Genomic DNA, 6,042 nt, shown 5'->3' with positions numbered 1-6,042 from the left:
ATGCCACATGTTTGTGATAATGTCTCTATGAGTGATGATCCTCATGATTGTGATGCTATGTTACATGAATCTTTGGGTGTTGTTGATATTTCTAACATCAAACTCTTTAAAAAAAAAGGCTAAGAAGTTTCATAAGGATTTGAGCAATTTATTTTGTGAAAATGATGATTTGATTGCTAAGCTCAATAAATCCAACAAATTGCTTGAAAGATATAAGAAACTTGCTGAAAATTCTCTTGAAAAGATGAAAGAGTTTGAATGTTTGAATATAGACTTGGATGCAAAACTTGTTTTGTCTAACAAACTTGTTGATGAGTTAAAATGTGAGAATGAATCTCTGAAAATGCATGCCAAGTGTTTGATTCCTGAACCTATTGCTAAAAATGATGAAAATATATGTTGCAATCATGTTGTGGTTCCCGATTTTGTGCCTATTGTGTATTCTACCTTAAATGACAAATCGGTGTACATTCCTCCACATAAAAGAAATCAAAAGGTGGAGAGAAAGGCTATTAAGTCAAAGCCTTCATTTAGGTCTCAAACTAAGGTTTTGGATGGATCTAAATTTGTTCTAACTTGCCACCATTGTGGTGTGATTGGTCATATAAGACCTCAATGTCGTAAGTTAAAGAGAGAACAAAATCATATGGCTAGATCCCTTCCCAAAAAGCCTAGTGGACCTAAACACATTGTTTGTCACTATTGTGGTGCTTTTGGTCATCTAAGACCTCATTGCTCTAAATTTCACGCTCTTGAAAGAATCAAAAGAAAAAAGAAACTTGAACTTCTTCGAAGGTATGCTAAAAAGGGTAAACTGATTTTGAGTGAAGATAGCATGTTGTTAAAGAAAGGGTTTAATGCCCTTAACTCCTTGACTATGTGCATCTCTGGTTCCCATTCTTCAAACCCTCGTCTAACTTCTCATGAGACACTCATTCCAAACAATCGTTCCATTTGGATTAGGAAGGGTTTCTATGGTTAAGTTTTTGCTCTTTTGGTCCTTAATCTAATTCTTTCGATCTTTGTAAGACTCTTCATGCATTAGATGCTTCATTGTCATGCATTTGTGCATCATGCATCTCTTTATATGCATTGTTTTGATTGTTTTTGCATTTAATCTTACTTTTATGCTTTTGTTTTTGTGTGTGTAAAAATCCAAAAACACATAAAAAGTGAAAAATTCAAAAAGATTGATCGTATATATTTGAGCACATTTCACATATGAGTTTGACCTAGTACCTTTGTACTTATGGCGTAGTGCATTTACGAGTTTAGCTTGTTATGTATGCACATCTATCTTTGTGGGAAAAATCTTGACATCTTTGTGTGATTGTTGTAAATCGATCTTCAAGCTTGTCATAAATGATTAGTCAATTGTCATGTTGGTTTTGATACATGCGTAGACTTGTGCCTATATATCTTCCCACTTTTTTTTTTGTTTTTGCTCAAAGAGCTCAACCAATGTAAATCTCAAAATGAAAAGAGATAATGAGCTGCAAAAGCCGTCGCACATACTAGTATTCGACTAGGGAAAAGAAAAGTGACTTTTATGAAAATGTATGATGCCCCAAAAAGCTAAAGGCTTGTTCATCAAATTGAAATATCAAAAATTTCAGGCATTGATCTCTAAAATGAAATGTATTGATTCAAAATGATCAAATGATATGAATTGTAAAGAAGCCAAATGAAAAGTTTCAAAGATATGTAATCATTTTCTTGTGGGAGGTCATATATGTTCATTTCTATAATTGAGATAGACCACTTGACTTAGTACTAGTTGTGTATGACTTGATTGAATTAATCATTGAAACTTCACTCTAGACTAAGGACTATTCCACATTTAATACACACATACAACACACATGCCCAATGTTCAATGAATGCCTTATTCATTTGTTCGATTGTACTTGATTAAATGTGATGTATGTGTGCTCATCTATATATGGATCAATCCAAAAAGATTTTTGATCATTTTATATGTATTTGGAAGTGATTTTTATAAATCTTTGTGTTCATATTTTGTGCTTACATTGTTTTTCATAGTTTAAACATATTCTGTGCTGAAAAACAAGTGTCAGAGTTTTTCGCGACTCACCTCGCGACTCGCTAGTCGCGAAACCCCAGTTACGAGTTCATCCAGAAGCTTTTGTGACTCACTCGCAACTCGCGAAATGCCCAGAAACAGCTTTTTAAAGAGCTTTTCGTGGGAAACCTATTTTAAACCTCTCCCATCCTCTCTAAAACCTCTCTTTCAATATTTTTTACATTAAAACCCAATCAACTTGAATGGTTTTTCATTCCATTTACATCTCTAAGGTAATTTTAAACTCGTTTCATTGATTTGGATCCTTAGATTATGTTTTGGTGAGTTTTGTGCTCTTGGTTGGGATTTTCATCATAGGGGTTGAGAAAACTTATTTTTTGTCAAATTTTGTATGGGATTGGTTTCTTTTGATGATTTGCTTTGGATGTTGACCCCTTGTGGCAAAAAAAACATGTATTAAGGGTGAATTTCATGATGTTCATGTATTGTTTTACATTGTTGTTCATAGTGTACATGTTAGGTGTTTGATAAAATGTCTCTTAGGCATTTTCTCGCTTGTTTGGACTTTGATGAGTACCAAACTTTGGGGTTTCTCATGTTTCCTTATTAGGAATATATTTGGTTCATTGGTTGTGTATTTAACACACCTTACCCCACATGTGCACCTTCCATGCTTTGGTTATGCATTGCACATAGCCACCTCTTGTACACACCTTTGCTACCCTTGTCATGCATTGGTCTATATCTTGTTTCTTCATCCTAACATGTCATGTTTACTTTATACTTTGTAGCATTTTGTTTTGTCTTTTTTTTTTTATCTTTATTTTCTCATTCATCTCGCACCCCTCATGCATCATTATCATTATTCGTACCTTCATCTCTTGCCCTCGTTTCTCCTTGACCCTTTGTCTATTCTTGACAAAAAGGGAGAGAGTATACTCTAGAGAGTATACTGGAGAGTTTTTGTCATTTCTATATGACTCTTGCGTACATTTGTAGGGAGAGAGATATTCCATAGGGGAGATGCGTATACCAAGGGGAAGAAGACATTGAATTAATAAGAAAACTTTGTTTTGTTTGTTTCTCTTTATGTTTGTTTTCTTGTTTGCTTTATGGTGATTTGAGTTATATTTTGTTGTTCTCATTGCATCATGTTTGTATGTTGGACATGCATACATCCTTATGCTATTGTGATTCATTGAATGCATGTTCAGATGATCATTTGCTTTGCTATGTGATCATTGTATCATTTCTATCACAGCTCACAAGTCTAGCTCACATACTTGAGCTGTAATAGTAACCGCTCCAAAAATCTCTCCCTCAAATCTCTCTTTAATTCAAATTTGAATTTGAATATGTAATTACTCCTATAATCTCTCTCCCTAAAATCTCTCTATTCTGTAATTAACCACTCCTATAATTCCTCTTCTTGTATAGCTATATATTGATGTAAATTCTCTTGTAAAGATGCAGAAAATATAATACAAGTATTTTGTTTTTATATGGTATCAGAGCCTTGTGTACCCAGCGGTACAATGGCCACTTCTTCCAACAATCCCTTCTCAATAAATTCTTCCACTCCTATCAATAGCAATCATTTTGTCTCTTTAAAACTTGACCGACAAAATTTTCTTCTTTGGCAGGCCCAATTTCTTCCACTTCTCAAAGGATATGAATTGGAAGGATATGTAAGTGGTGCACTCCCTTGCCCTCCAAAATTCCTTTCATCAACGGATACCACCATCAATCCCAACTACACTACTTGGCAAAAACAAGACAACATTCTTCTTGGATGGATCCTTTCATCCCTCACTGAACTAGTACTTGCTCAAGTTGCTGGTCTTTCAACCTCAGCCTCTGTATGGCAAGCTTTAGACTGTATGTTTGCCTCAAAATCTCAAGCTCGCATAATGCAACTCAAGCTTGAATTACAAACTACCAAGAAAGGTAATCTATCCATGACAGACTATCTTCAAAAAATCAAATCCTTAGCTGATAGTTTAGCTACCATTGCTCAGCCAATACTAGAACTTGATCTCATTCTTCACATTCTTGGTGGTCTATCTCTCGAGTATGAGTCATTTGTCACCTCAGTGATAACCAGATCGAATGATTTGTCCTTGGAAGATCTCTTCTCAACCAAGAGATGCGCATTAACAATGCAGAAATCTCCTTTTCTCCTGAGCCTCAAGCTAACATTGCCAACTCCTCTTCTTGTTTTAATGTACGTAGTAAGGGACATGGCCGTAGACATGGACGTGGACGAGGACGTGCTGGGTTCACAAGGAGCCCAAATCAACCTATTGCAAATCAATCAGGTGCACGTTCATCAGTCATATGTCAGCTTTGTATGAGATGCAAATCCAGATTTTCCAATATACCTTTGCTTTTACAGACCTGCAAACCCGTAGTGCCACTGTCGAACTCCTCTATGTTCAACCGTAAGTTAGGTTTTCCTTTCTTCTTCTTTTTTTTTTCTTTTTTTTGAATGGCTTAGAAATCTCCTTCTTTTTAGTTTTTTCCCTTTTATTATATGTGAGTCTTGAGGTAAGTTGGGTATTTCCTACTCCTAGGCTAGTTAGATATCTAGTTAGAATCGGCTTTGATTTTTTTTTTTTTTTTTTTTTTTGGTGTTTGTTTTGAGGTGTTGTTTGGGCTTAATTTTTGTTGTTGGGCCAATATTTTTTTTATAGCTTTTAAAAATATCAATAATATTGTTGAGAAGGGCAAAGTGCAATTTTATTGAAACAAATTGCTAAAAATAATATTATATATATACTAAAAAAAATTTTAAAAAAAAAATATGGGGGGGCCACTGCCCCCCCAGGTCCAACAATAGCTCCATCCCTGCCTCATAGGGAATGTGATGAAGTTGACCCAGATCTGAAATTTTTCACTTGGTTTGTGTTCTTGGTGGTTCAATACTGGAGGAGGTGATGAAGTAGAAGCCAACCTAACCCATGCTCTACACATGGTGTGTGAGCTCATCAGAGACACCAAGTCCAGTCATGTTGCTGTTTGCACCGTCGAGATAATCCACACCATGTCTCTCATCCACAACAATCTTTCTTTTATGGACAATGACAAAGAGGATGTCAGTGGCAATGTAGCAAAGCTTGGAAAGGTTGTTAGCAAAGGAGGAGAAAGGGTGACGTTTGAGGTTTGAGAGGGACAATCGCTGGCTAGGTTTGGGTTTCTAATAGATCAAAAAAAAAAGGACTGATCGGGTTAAAAACAAGTTAACACTATTTATTTTGATGTAGATAAATAGACTACATGTAGTGACTTAAGTGAGGAACTTAAGAAATAACACCTAAAATATTGTACATACATTTAGTCGATAGTATAATAGATATTAATATTGATTATATTAATATGGAGGAATAATCATAATCAAAATAGTTTTGTAGTGCCAATTTTATTTTCTTAATTTTGATTCCAAGTGATTCATTCATAGTACTCCGTGTGAAAGTTGAGACAACCACTTCACACACCTAAGTTCAACCACTTCATCATTGATGTTAAATGTTTTCATGCATAAGCACAAGTTACAACCTAGTATTATTAATGGCAAAACTTATATGTTGATTTCTCACGAAACTCAATGGGGGCGTCATTTTGGCTTAAGTTTGGGAGGGAAGTGATTCTGCATATCCCCAGGAGTAGTTTGTGTAATATAATTACCTTAGAAACTATTATATTATTGAAAATGATTTCTAAAATGCAATATTCTCACAAAAATCACCTTCTAAATTTAAATAAGGGTTTGGTTGTTTTACAAGTAATAGTGTCCACACTTTTTAAGTCATATGTAAAAAGTGGACATTCTTAAAATAAAATATTAAAAAAATAAAACCCTAACTTTGAAAATAGGAACATTCTATGAAGTTATGTAAATTAGGGAGTGTAAAACAATTACACACACATTTACACACATGTGAAAAAACAATTAAAATCGTGATTTTAAGTCATGATTTTAGTTGTTTTATTGCATGTAT

Source organism: Quercus lobata, chromosome 1, assembly GCF_001633185.2.
Source record: "Quercus lobata isolate SW786 chromosome 1, ValleyOak3.0 Primary Assembly, whole genome shotgun sequence".
NCBI classification, from domain to species: domain Eukaryota; kingdom Viridiplantae; phylum Streptophyta; class Magnoliopsida; order Fagales; family Fagaceae; genus Quercus; species Quercus lobata.
Note: the sequence above shows the minus strand (reverse complement) of the source record.